This window comes from Lycium ferocissimum, chromosome 2 (assembly GCF_029784015.1).
Source record: "Lycium ferocissimum isolate CSIRO_LF1 chromosome 2, AGI_CSIRO_Lferr_CH_V1, whole genome shotgun sequence".
In the NCBI taxonomy this organism is placed as follows: Eukaryota; Viridiplantae; Streptophyta; class Magnoliopsida; order Solanales; family Solanaceae; genus Lycium; species Lycium ferocissimum.
The window spans coordinates 57,498,040-57,512,300 of NC_081343.1; the positions used below are offsets into that span (position 1 = coordinate 57,498,040).

The 14,261-nt window shown below is 34.0% G+C and overlaps 1 pseudogene; it reads left to right on the top strand.

Moving 5' to 3' along the window:
• Positions 1–4,097: 4,097 nt before the first annotated feature.
• On the top strand, positions 4,098–7,449 carry LOC132047791 (cysteine-rich receptor-like protein kinase 11; annotated as a pseudogene).
• The last annotated feature ends 6,812 nt before the right edge of the window (positions 7,450–14,261 follow it).

The window sequence follows — 14,261 nt, forward strand, 5'->3', positions numbered from 1 at the left end:
GGAAGTTAAACTAAGCGAGCCTATGGAGGATTTTGGAGATGCAGAACAAAGCGTTTTCATTTTGAAGTTTGACATGCCAAGAAGACAAAATGACATGGCTCACTTAAAGGCCAGAAAGTGTAAGATGCGACACCCGAGAGTTGGCTTATTTGCTTTTATACCACCGCCCCAAGAGCATAGCCGAGATCTTGATTCAAAGTTGGGGCGACAATTCATATCCTCAAAGTGGAGAGAAAAGTGATAAGGTTGACATACGTCGTGCCACGACGTTAAATACGGCTCTCTATGGGAGGTAACCCATATTTTCTTAATTTCTAGTTTAATTTTGCAATTTTAATTTTTAGGTAAGTTTTTCTTATTATTTTTAATCATTCTACCAAATTTCATAATTTTTGGACTTCACTTGCAAGGATAAAGGAGTAGGAAGTTGCATAAAGAAAAAAAAAAAGTGCAAAAGTTAATGGAAACTATGTCTAAATTTAAAAGAGCAATCTGCTGAGCCTTATGCAAAATTGCAAATCCTAAAGGCTCTGGACAGAACTTATAGTGCCCAGGTAAATAAGTCTTACTTCAAAAATTTTAGCCCATTCCCTTATTTTCCCCCATCGTCCAATACAGAAAAATCCCTTACCTCACAACACACACATGACACACAGACGCATAACATCACTCGCACAGCAACACTTGACTTCTTCAGGTAAGTCTCTTCCTCCTCTCCTCCTCACTCGTCTCAGTACTCTTTCTCCCTCTTCTCTCTCTGTTTCCAGATTCTTTTTGTTTCTCTTCTTCTTTGTTTTCTTTTTCTGTGGTCTTTTTGGTATGGAGTTGAGTTCAAATGGTGAAATTATGGTATTGTTGTTTGATTGGGATGAGATTATGCTGACTGAACTATAATTCCCATGTTTTTGGGAGGGTAATTCAATCTCCTAATGATGACAAAAAGCTTGATGAGAGTGATGCACACAACCTACTCGACAAATTGTCTAAGAGGAAAATTTATTCGTCAGTGAAGTCTGAGTAACCGAGCGATATAAGGAGACATGTCGAAGCAAATGTGGCTATAGCTTAAACCTGTGAATGTCCTCAATGTCTTGCTAATTTCTGTGGTTGAATTGTTCTTCATTGACTGAAAAGGAAGCGTGTGAAAGGTTTAACTGTTGTTGACTTGTGTTTCTTGATCAACTATTGTCGCACTTCAATTTGGAGTTAGATTAGCCGCCAAATTGTGCCCACTCTTGCTCTCTGTTGAACGTGGATACTCTTAGCGAGAAATTAGCCTTAACTTTTTTGAGTATTGAATTGGTCTGAGTGGCTAAATTCTCTAGGTTGCTATATCATCTAGGGAGTCTTGTGAACTTAGTGTCTTGAGTACAAGGAGTGAAACTCCAGAAATTTTGCTGCATTAGCTATGCATCGTTTGAATTAATTGATGATCTTTAGGAGTGAATAGCTAAGTAGTAGTTCTATTGGTTGATTAGAAATACATGGGTATCTATATCTGCTTATGCACTTCATAAGGAAATTGGTTTTGGCATGATATCATCCTTGTTAAAAAACTTAAGGAATGAGCTTTGGTGTTGTACATGTTAGCTGCCCTTTCTCTGTGAACCTTTTCTGGTTCATGGATGAAGGTTGCGAGAGGTGCAATTTGATCTCTAACCTCTTTGCTTGAATCTTAGCTTGTTTAACCAGTGGTTCCATTGGTACCTTAATGTGATTGTGTGCAACAAATTGTTTGGAAATTGTGATACTTACAGTGGTGCAATGATCTCTGAGACTCGGACACACTGACGTTGAGTGCATCCGCTTACTGGCTGTCGAAGGCACGATACTTTTTGATGTTAAATGGTTTCCAATTCATCCTGGACAACTCAAGGAGGAGCGGAACAGAGTCCTCCCTTTTAGGCTTCAACACACGACGCCATCTTTTCAGGGAGTCCTTCTTACTTTGCGTCTATTGTATAGTTACATTGAGGACAATGCAACTTTTTAAGTTGGGGGGTGACACATCATTTTGATGGACTCTAAAATAAAGTCCATTTAGAGCACCATCTACGTAGAAGTATATTTTTTCCTTTTTCCCGGTATGATTGACAACCGTACTGACACTTTCCTTTTTAAAGAGACAAGTGCAAATACGAATCGGAAAAAATAGACCCGCTAACCCGCTAAAACACCAGTATAAAATTTTTAATTACTATGAAGGTAAATACATAGATTACAAATCAAAAGGCAAAAGATTTATATATAAAAATAAAAAAAAATTAAATAAGTATCTATACAGTCGGTTTTCAATTTTTTCTGTTATTTTTGCTTAAAACCAAAACCAAACTTAATTATGTCAGTTTTTGAAATTAAAAACTAAAATCAAACCAATTGAAAAAGTGTTGATTTTTTTCTTCGGTTTGATCCAGTCTTTAATTTGGTTCAATTTTTCATGAATACATGTAACCGCAAATATAAATTTTGTGTGAGTTCCTTGTTTGAGATTTTTTTTTTTTTTTTTTTTTGAGGTTCTCTTGGGGTTGATTCAATTTCTTGAGATGTAAAATGAAGATTTTCAAAGTTTTTTTTTTCCGAGGTATAAAGGTTAATTTCTTAAAGTTGATTTAGCTAAGGGGTACAAGGATTAATTTTTTAATTGATTTAGTTGAGGGGCACAATGATTAATGAAAGAAAGAGCCAAGCAAGTTAATTAGTAAAAACACAAAAGAGTATGAATGGATCGAAAAGGGTACAAAGTAGTTAATGGTGGCATCGATCCATCTTCTTCATAGGAGTATGAAAAAGAGTTGCAAAAATATGAGTCAGAGAGAAAGGACTGAGATATAAAATAAAAAAGCAGTGTTAGAAAAAAGAAACAAAAAACCAAAATACTAATGAACTGCAAATATATATGAACGGAAGGCAATAAGAGGAAATGAGGGGGAGAGAAACTGTGCTAACAAAGGGGGACCCACAAAAACACTTGTTGTTCTCACACAACTATTGTTGGTTGTATCTCACCCATCGTAAAATTTTTCTTCTTATACTTACATTTTATAAGATACTCAAACTCTAAACTCAACACCAAATAGATACTCGAACTTAGCAAAAGTGTATTGCCTCAAACATATCACAGCGACACGGCAAAACACATGTTTTACACCCAAAGGTGAGCGAGCGAGTGACTTGAATTCTGATTTTTTTCTCGTTAAATTTTACTCAAATTTCTTTACCTATGTTAGTTCATTTTTCACATTTCAAAAAATTATTCCATGTGGGTCTCATTATTTCTACTACTCCTTCACCGATGTCTTCAGATTCACTATTAGCTTCACAAGACCTTTTTTTTTTTTTTTGGTAATTATATTATAACTATATCACCAAAAAATATAATTTTACAGAAGAAAACCCAATAAAATATGATACTACAAATAAATCTTTTAATCTTTTAAATGTACATATTGTAAATTAAGCATTATACCCAACAAATGGATATTTCGAAATATAAAATCTTGTACTAAACAGTGGGGAAGGTCTGAGGGTGTGATCTGATTCACTGAAGTTAACGGGAGAGCCGAGATCTTTTTGGGGGAAGAAGAGGAAAAGTGGGGGATGGTGGGGTGAGGGCAACGCAACTGCGTGGGTTAGTGGCTGGAAGTTTCTTGTTTTCCTTTTTTAAACTATTTTTTCCTTTTTAGTTATTATTTTTCTTTTACATACTTTTATTTAGTTTTTTAAAAATGCATTTTTTAGTTATATTTGTTTTTTTGTTTCCTTTTGAATTCACATGTGTCATACAATAATTGGTGCACTTAACACACCATGAGCAAGTGTATTTCACACACTTGACTTTATATATGGGTGTTTAAAAGATACACTTTTGTCAAACGTTTCAAGTTCAAGGGGCTATCTAGGTATTTAGCCTAAATAGAATCACTGACCAAAGAGAGGTACCACCATCTTTTCTATTCGTAGTTTTATATATATATATATATATATATATATATATATATATATATGGGGTAGTAGGACAAGTCAAATTGAGAAGAGAAGATAATAGTTTTCCATTTGAGGAGTAGTTAAAAACCGATACTCCTATGATACTAACTTGAAGTGTCTTTGTGGGGAATGATAATAAAACAACTCCGACAGGGAATGATGATAAAACAACTCCAATAGTGAAGGATGATAAAACAGCTCGACCCCTCATTACTATCCTTGTGCCAACTGTTACGATTGTTATTCTTACTGTATGTATTTTTGTCATCTTAATGAAGAAACGAAAGAGGAAGCTGGCGGACAAAATCAAGGTAAGACAACATAGAATATTATTAGACAATATGATTACGGAAAGTTAAACTTTTAGGACCATGTTTCACTTTTTTTTGTTTTTTGGACCATGTTTCACTAAATATTTGTTGTAAATTTTTATTACTACTTTGGCGAAGGTACACTCGGTGATGACATTAGCAAAGTGGAGTCCTTGCAATATGATTTTTCTACAATTAGAGCAGCAACAAATAACTTCTCAAATGTGAATAAATTGGGACATGGCGGATTTGGTCCTGTGTACAAGGTGATTAGGCCTACTTGATGCATAACAAGACGTGAGGATTCATACAAAAGACCCCAACTTGCTTGGGACTGAGGCTTTGTTGTTGATTTTTCAATTTGTGCTCTTCTGTTTCAGGGCGAGCTTCCAAATGGACAAGAAGTAGCAGTGAAAAGATTGTCAGCAGATTCAGGCCAAGGTGATCTAGAATTCAAAAACGAGGTCCTTTTGGTTGCCAAGCTTCAACATAGGAGGTTGGTTAGGTTGCTAGGATTTTGCCTAGATCGAACAGAGATTTCTCGTCTATGAATTTGTTCCCAATGCGAGCCTTGACCACTTTTTATTCAGTATATATTGCTTAACCTTTTATCAACTATGGAGCTTCAGCATCAACAATTATGAATTTAACTTAGATACACGTATGATTTAAATAATATCTATTTTGTCAACTTAATTTGACATTTCTATCTCATATATGTCGTCTCATGTCTATCTTATTTTTCAGTAAACTAATTGTACCTATTATGGAAATTACTTGTGGTAATTTTTTAATTTATTTGATAAAGTAATTTTTTTATAGTATTAATGTATAGAAGTTTAACTTTTAAGTTATATAATTTCATGTTATCCCCAGATCGAGTTAAACGTAGCCAACTGGATTGGGAAAGGCGATCCAAAATCATAGGAGGCATTGCTAGGGGAATTCTTTACCTTCATGAGGATTCTAGACTTCGCATTATTCATCGTGATCTCAAAGCTAGTAATATTCTAATTGATGTAGAAATGTATCCTAAAATTGCAGACTTTGGCATGGCAAGGCTAGTTACATTGGATCAAACTCAAGGCAACACAAATAGAATTGTTGGGACCTAGTAAGTTTTACGTCTCTCATGAGATGGACTGTCATTTTTCCTATCGTCAGGAAGTATTCTTTAACAATTTTGCAAATAAAAACCTCGAGCTAAAAACAAATCTTCCCTTGAAATGTTACCAGGATTTTCAAGATGAATACTGTTATGGTAATTTCTTACAAAATGGTTATCTCAATTTTCTTGAACTAGGAGTTTGATTGTTCCTAAGAATTAGTATAATTCGAGATGCATGGTCATATAACTTTGTCTTAATACGTTTTTACCTCTGACACCCCAAACAATTTTCGACTGTATCTAATACACAGCATTTTGATTACGTGATGCACTTACTTAAACAAAAAAATAAGTTGTTAACTGATGAATCAAGCAACTGATGAATCAAGTAACTGATGTAATGTGATTACTCAGTTACTTGATTCCATGAGAGCTTCTTCCCCAACTCGAAGATACATCTGAAATTGAAAATCTTAAGTCTTGGATTATGAGTGTTTAATTCATTCTTCGTCATTTAAATTTCATTAAAAAGCATTCAAATGGATTGGATTATTGCGAAGAAGAAGGTTCTGTGGTGGGGTTTCCTTTTCTTCCATCTTTTTAATGGTTAAAGGCACATATAACGATATTACCGGTGTGTGACATATATATTGGAGATGTGTATTACCTCGGGAGAATTTTGATGTGCAAAAATATTTCCATAATGGAGAGGTGGATCGAAGGGATTTCCAATTTCGGTACCGTTGGAGAGCAATATATGTACTAAAAAAAATATGTGTAACTTTTGAAAAATTTTAATATGTACCTCACACAACTGACATTAGTTATGTGAGGAAATTAACCTAAAGTTGTGAACCCATTAGTGTAAGATGTCGGTCTATTTTTCTGTCTCACAAAAAGGTGCCTCACACAACTAATGTCAGTTGTGTTAGGCACATAGTAAAAAAATTCATAACTTTTAGTCATCGCTCACCACTAAAGCTGCAAATATCTGATGATGAAAATGAAGCTTAGTTCAAGTATGGTCTTTACATTGCAGTGAGATACATTCTCACTAAGTAACGACAAAAAACAATTTTTTTAGAAAAACAGGCATTATTTACAGGAGCCCTTAACTACCCAATTTGGTCTATAAATTGCAACTCACGTTGTACTACTTCCTAAGCTGCCGATTTTGCAGCATATTAATTGTCTTGTTGACCACCCGGTTTGGACTTTGGACTACTAAGCGACAAAATCGAAGTTTTGGCCTTTTTACCTTAGTATGCTGATGGAAGTGCTTAACATGTGTAAAAGAAAAACTTAAAACAGTTTAAGTTGCGGAATTGTTAGAGATCAATGTTTTGCAATTTTTGTTTTGGTTTTGCAGTGGGTATATGGCACCAGAGTATGCAATGCACGGGCAATTTTCAGTCAAGTCAGATGTTTTCAGCTTTGGAGTTCTAGTTCTAGAAATTGTAAGTTGCCAAAAAAATGTTGTTTCGGAAATGAGAGTTGTTGTGATGCTCATGTAAGAATCCACAATTCAATCAAGTGCAACTCAAATACCAAACTAATGGAGACCTGCAACATGCATTATATGACATATGTTACTCCCTCCGCCTCTCAAATATTAGTCTTTTGGTAAACTAAATTTATTCCAAAATTTTAACCTTTTTTTTTTTTTTTTTTTTTTAATTTTAACCTTTAGGAAATTAAGAAGAAGGCATTGCCTTTTTTGTTTCCAAATTCACCCTTACTACTCTAATTAGTGCAGCTTTAATTAATTGAAACATTTAAGAGAGAAATTAATTGTAGACAAATATTAGCATAATTAAGGCTTTCAAATGTCGTTCTCAAGAGGAATGAAATTTTTTCAAGAAATGTATAATATGGATTAGAGTAGTGTGATCTATGATTTTGTCCGACTTTAGAATTGAACTATCACAGGTTTGGTCAAACTGGCGTGAAGGAACAGCTTCAAATTTGATTGACCCCATGCTGACGAGAAGCTCAGGATCAGTTCGTGACGTAATGAGATACATCCACATTGCTCATGCTCAATAGCCATTCTTTGAGTCTTCCACTTATTGAAGAATCCAATTCAAGGATGTCAGAGACAAACAAATTAGCTAAAAGTGAATCAATTTTTTTATCGCGAAATGAGTCGTCAAGAATCGAGTTATATTCCCGATAACATCCTTAAACATAATAGCGTTTTTCTGTGCTTTCTTATTACTTTGCTAGTTGTTCAAACCACCAAATTAGTAAGGAAATATTGCAATTGATTAATTAATAATTTTGTGTTTCGGACTTATTTGTTTCATGATTACTAATCCTTTTTTTTTTCTCTCTGCAATTTCACAATACGTGCACACACACACACACCTTACACAAATTCAGTCAAATGTTTGGACGATTAGACAGCCGCCTCACTCGCTAACCCGGTGCATTCCCCTTCATCTCCATCCAACGACACTATATATCTCGGAACACCACCTCATCACTATCGTTCCAAGCACCACCATTAACCACCCCTGTTCCACCATCTCACACCTGAAATCACCATCTCTTTGTTTTATTCTCTACCACCCATGGCCATCTTCTTCTACATTACAAGAGCATGAGGGTCGGATCCAAAGCTTTATGTACGGGCTTCCGGGGACCCAATAACTTTTGTTCATACTCTGTACAAGCACGAAAAATTTCATTAAAATTTTGTAAATATTCAATTGTGAACTCAGTTATCGTGCTAAATTAATTTGAAATTATTATAAGAATTCATAAACTTCAAATCTTGAATCCGTTTCTGAACAACAACTCTCCCCCACTTTTAAACGTTCAGCCATGTAAAACTCCTTCCCGTTTTCACCTTTGTCTCCCTACTCCATCTTCTGAAGCCGTCAGTCACCTCCGTCACTACTTTCACTTCTTCCTCACTTTGGTCTTTTTTCACAAACACTAAATATTCACCATTTTCTTCGTCCTAACAATAGTCCTTCACGGACATATTAACAAATGCAGAACCGTCATAGTCCAGCTTCCACAATCAATCAAATAAAAGCACACAAAATAATCCAAATGCATATAGCTCAAAGAAAATCCAATAACTTCAAGGAGCAGACGTCAGGGCTCGAAAATTTAAAGAGACATGTTCGGGATTGTTGATAGAAGTTTCAGGTCAAAGTTCCTGTTCAGTCATAAGTTTTGCAGTTTAAAGCACTCCCTATGAGGTCCCTATTCTCCCATATGAGCATAAATGTGTGTAAGGATTTGTTGAAATTTGAAATGGGGTTCTCAAATTCATTCTATTCCTGAATTGTTTGTCCTTTGTTTTCATGGATAAGGCATCCTAAAATGTAGTGCTATTGTGTTTAAAATCTGTTTTATTTGTTATTCATTATAGTGATGGTGATTTTTAAGATAGATCGAGAAAATTAGAAGTTATGTGTTCAAAAGCAGAGACTGGTTTGGTCATGATAGATGAGCCTTATTTTAAGGATTGTTTCAGCACGAGTCATTGGAAATCGATTGTGAATTAAAAGAGGTGTGGATCAAGATTAAATAAAATGAAATGAGCAGTTGCGTTTCTGGGCTAAATTATACTGCTAGTTAGAGAATTTGGGCTTAAGGCAATTTTTGTTGCTCTTTTGTTTTTGCTTTTATTTGAGGGAAAACAACATAAACTACCCACGAAGAGCAAAATATTTACCCGGATATACCCCTTTTTTTTGCACGGATTGCCCTTCTTTTGGGTGGTCTTTAAATTTTACTCCTCATATTTGTGGTCTTTAAATTTTGCCCTTCACTTGAAAAGTGAATATCGAGGCTTCCGAGCTCCAATCCCCGCTCGTACATAAAATATCAAAAAAAAAAAAAATCGCAAGGCGTGTGGTTGGGGGCGTAGATGCGGTTCGTACATACAATGGTTAAAATTCAAAGTTACGCCGCATCCGCAGACATTTAAAAGTTTGCCTATAAGAGCCTTTTTCCAAGCATAATTTAGTTATGCCTTGTACTTTTAATGACAACTAAAAATATACCCCATAAGATAAGAACTTTTTCATGACAGACTTGCATTTTAAGCGCAAACTTTTAGTTATACTGCTTAGGAAAATTCCATCTTATGAACATACTTTTAGTTATGTTTTATGGCGCACTTTTGGCTTAACGTACAACTAAAAGTTTTACTCGAAAAGTTAAATATATATATATATATAAAGTCAAAGTGCCCATTTCTCCTACATTTTAGTTAAACATAATTAAAAGTCTCCGGGGGGGGGGGGGTAAAAATTTAAACTTTCGCTTATAAGGAGATTTTTAAGTTATGCCTTAAGAAAAAGTTCCGCCTTATGGGGCATATCTATATATATATATCCCTCAAGGCAAAATCTGCCCCCTCCGGCAGACTTTTAGTTAAAGCTGGAGAGAGCATAGCGAAATTTAAATTCCGCCTTACGAAATTTTGTTAAATTTTTGACTAAGCGTGAATTCGAACTCGGAACTCATAAATTTTAAAGGGACAAAATTTAAAGATCACAACATTATGCTTAAATTTTTACTCAGGGACAAAATTTAAAGATCACAAATATGAGGGGCAAAATTTAAAGATCACCCCAAAAGAAGGGCAATTCGCCCCCCCACTATTCTAATCACGTAATTACCTGTGCAACTAAAACAAATTACCCGAGTGCACCATTTGCTTCACAATAACATATGGGCCGACAAGCCCTTTCGTCGGTTTGGGTAGTTCCCAATAATTAATGCTTTCAATTAGTCAGTTTCTTTATTTTGCTTTATGTTTTTTTTTTCTTTCTTCAATTTTCGTCTTCTTTTGATTTTGTTTTTCTCCTTCTTTTCTTTTTGTCTTTTTCTTTAAAGATAAAAATATTAGCTAACTATTATTAGACTAATAAAAAATATATGAAAATTATGTAATTAGATTATAACAAGAAATAATTAAGTAAAATATCAATGTCACTAGCTTATTTATTAAAAACTAAACTAATATATATATATATTAGAAAAATAAAAAAAATTATATCTAAAATATGACTATTTTTAAAAAAAAAAATTCACAAGTACTTGCTAAAAATGATATAAAAAATTAAAATATAAAAATCAAGTTTAATCTCTATTTTGTTTGTTATTTTTTTTTAATAATTTTTTTTTTCTTTTGAAGGAATAAACATATCCTTTATGATATTCTATCGGTATATGGTATACCATGCCTTATCATAAAAGACTGAGATTTAAAAAAAAAATGGATCAATCCTTTATGATACCTTGTCGATGTATGCCATGTGGGTAACATAGAGGACTGAGAAGTGTTTGTGTGTCGAAGGAATGAATCAATCCGCTATGACATCTTGTTACTATATGATATATCATGTGGGTATCATAGATGATTGAATTGTGTTTTTCTTGAAGGAATGAACTTGTCCTCTGTGATACCCTGTTAGTATTAGTATATGATATACCATGTGGGTATCATAGAGGACTGCGGCATGATTTTCTTGAAAAAATGAATAAGTCATCTTGATACCCTGTTAGTATATGATATATATATATATCGTGTGAGCATCATAGAGGAAGGACTGAGTAATATTGGAATGAGTCTGTCGTCTATGATGCCCTTTCAATATAGGATATATCATGTGGGTATCATAGATGATTGAATTGTGTTTTTTCTTGCAGGAATGAATTGTCCTCTATGATACCATGTTAGTATATAGGATATAATATATACCATGTGGGTATCAAGGAGAGTTATGTTTTTCTTGAAAGAATGAACATGTCCTCTATGATACCCTGTTAGTATATAACATATGGTATATACCATATGGGTATCATAAAGGACCGATGAGTGTTTTTCTTGAAGAAACGCTACAATCTTTTATGATACTCTTCAACATATGATATATACCTTGTCGGTATCATAGAGGACTGAATGTTTTTTGAAGGAATGAATTGCCTCCCCTAAATTTTTTTATCTTTCCGTCTTTTGCTTTTTATCTTTTTTCTTACTTTAGTTTTTTTTCTTTTTTTTTTTTTTTTTTTTTAAGATAAACATAAGATACAAAGATAAAAATATCAACTAACTCTTTTTAGACTAATAAAAATATAAAAATTAAATAAGCCTTTAACAAGAAGATTAAAAAAAATACTAAAATCAATTACTTATTTATTAAAATCTAAAATAATAGAAAATATGTTTTTATCTAAAATATGACTCTATTTTTTTTATTTTTAACACAAGTAAAAGTTACTAAAAATAATATAAAAATTAATCGTTTTTACAAAATATAACTCCCTAAAAATGATATAAAAATGAAAATATCAAACTACTCAATCCTCTATGATACTCATACGGTGTATCATATACTGACATAGTATCATAAAGGACTAACAGTTCATTCCTTAAAAAACACTCAGTCCTCTATGATATCTTTTGAGTAGATGATATATCATGGGGTACTCAGTCATCCATATACCCTATCAGTATAACCATTGTGGGTATCATGGATGCTTGAGTTGTGTTTTTCTTGAAGGAATGAACCAGTCCTTTATGATACTCTTTCAGTATAGTAGATGATATATACCATGTAGGTATCATAGAGGAGTGAAGAGTGTTTTTGTTGAAGAAATGAACGTCCTCTATGATACCTTGTCAATATATGGTATATACCGTGTGGGCATCATAGAGGACTGAGTAATGTTGGAATGAATCTACTATTTATGATACCCTTTTAATATATGGTATATACCAGCCGGTATCATGAGAGATCGAGTACTTTTCCCCGGGAAGGAATGAACTGTCAGTCCTCTATGATATCCCATCAGTATATGATATACCATGTGGGTATCATAGAGGATCGAGTAGTATTTTTTTGAAGGAAAGATCCAATCTTCTATGATACTCTGTCAGTATATGATATATACCATGTGGGTATCATGAATTATTTCAAGGACTGAACTGGCATGTCCTGTATGATACCCAGTTAGTATATGATATACCTATCATGCCTCAAAACCCATCCTAGACGTGACCGGCATCTAATGTCATGAACAACATCGGAAGTACCTTATAATTTAATAACGTCAAGTCTTTTTTCGATAATCTTTCATTAATTAACTAAACAAGTTATAAATAACTAAATAAAATTAAGATCATAATTACAAAACAAAATCAGCGGAAGTCTAATATGAATAATTAGTTATGAATGTGGCAAACGCCTCAAAAGTCATAGGAGACTTCAACACCTACCCACAATTCTGACAACTATCTATGGAGGTTTTATGATGAATAAACGAGTATCTAACTCCAGGACGCAACCCAAAAACTAAAATAAATAAATAACGATGGAACGCACGAACAAAGGTGTGGGCTCACCAATAAGTCTGGAAAGCAGCAAGTTCTCCTACTCCGTATGCGTATCATGATGAACCTGCTCTTTTTCGTTACCTAACATACCATAAAAAATAACAATTGTATGCCTGAATACTGGGTACTCAGTGAGTGTCTCCGGGATAATAATTAATGGCAAAATAATGTAATAAAATTAGTGAAATAATTTCAATAAAAACAGTCTGAAATCCAGAGACAAGATAAACCATTAACTTTATAACCATCGAAAGAAACCATTAAAACAGATGTATGTATCTTTTCCAATCCATCAAGCCGTAAATTACAATTTGAGTCTTTCCATTTGGAGTTCAATATCATCAACAAGCCACTCACAGGCAAACAAGTTCATTATAGTCAACAAGCCATCACAGGCAATAAAGATACGAAACAAGCCACCCACAGGCAACCAAAGTATAACACCTGTCAATGCAAGCCCAAGACAATAGAAAGAAGGGATGACCATGTAAGGCTCCCTCAACAGCATAGAAGTACCACACCAGGGCAATTTGTCCCACGATGACGATCTTTCCACCCGAATAGTTCGGCAAATACCACACCGGGGTGTGTAACCCTCAATGACTACTCTTCCTCCCAAATGGCTAGGCTAACCCCACTAGGATCCATAGTGACTACCCTTCCTCCTGAGTAGCTAGGCCAAACATAAACCATATAAATCATTACAAAAGAGCCGAATCACAATCCTAGCATAGAAGTCGATTCACTCAAATCATTGCATAGAAACCGAATCACAAGTCATATAATGATAATCACATTATTCATTAAGGATTATGTTCATCATCCCATTATAGGGCTACATCAAGCCATTTCAGTTTTAGAAACCGGGTTCACAAACAAGTTTCAAGTTCAACACAATCCATTAAAGAGCATTCACATGAATAGGCAAGCTTTCCAATTATCAAGTTCAAACATCCCTTAAGGGGTAATTCAAGTTTGAGTACCAAAGCTTAATATCTCAATTTTCAATAATCCTTTAGATAGGAAAACGATCATGAATACATATATTTAATATAGTACAAATAAGGTTTAATGTGGATTTGTCCCTCACGCACACAGACCACAACCAAAGAGTTCGTAAAAACCGGTCAATAGAGTATGTTCAAAAGAGACATACAAATCACCTTGATAGTCAAAAAGTATTTTTAAAAGAGACATACCTCAAATCCCGTTAAAATGCTACCAAACGGAATTCCCATGATTCAACAATCACATACAATGGTTTTAGATGATAAAGATTAGAACTTGAATAGTTTCTTGAAGTTTTCTTAGAATTTTGAAAACTAGGGTTTTTCGTAACCCTTAAAAATGAGTTCTTGAATCCTTTCATGAATCACTAACGGATTCCAACCTTGTAGAACTTTCTACTCTAACCCATTATTTTATTAAATTCAGAAACTTTACCACTTAGACTAATTCCTCACACCCCTATCTTCTCTTTATAATTCAAGAACTT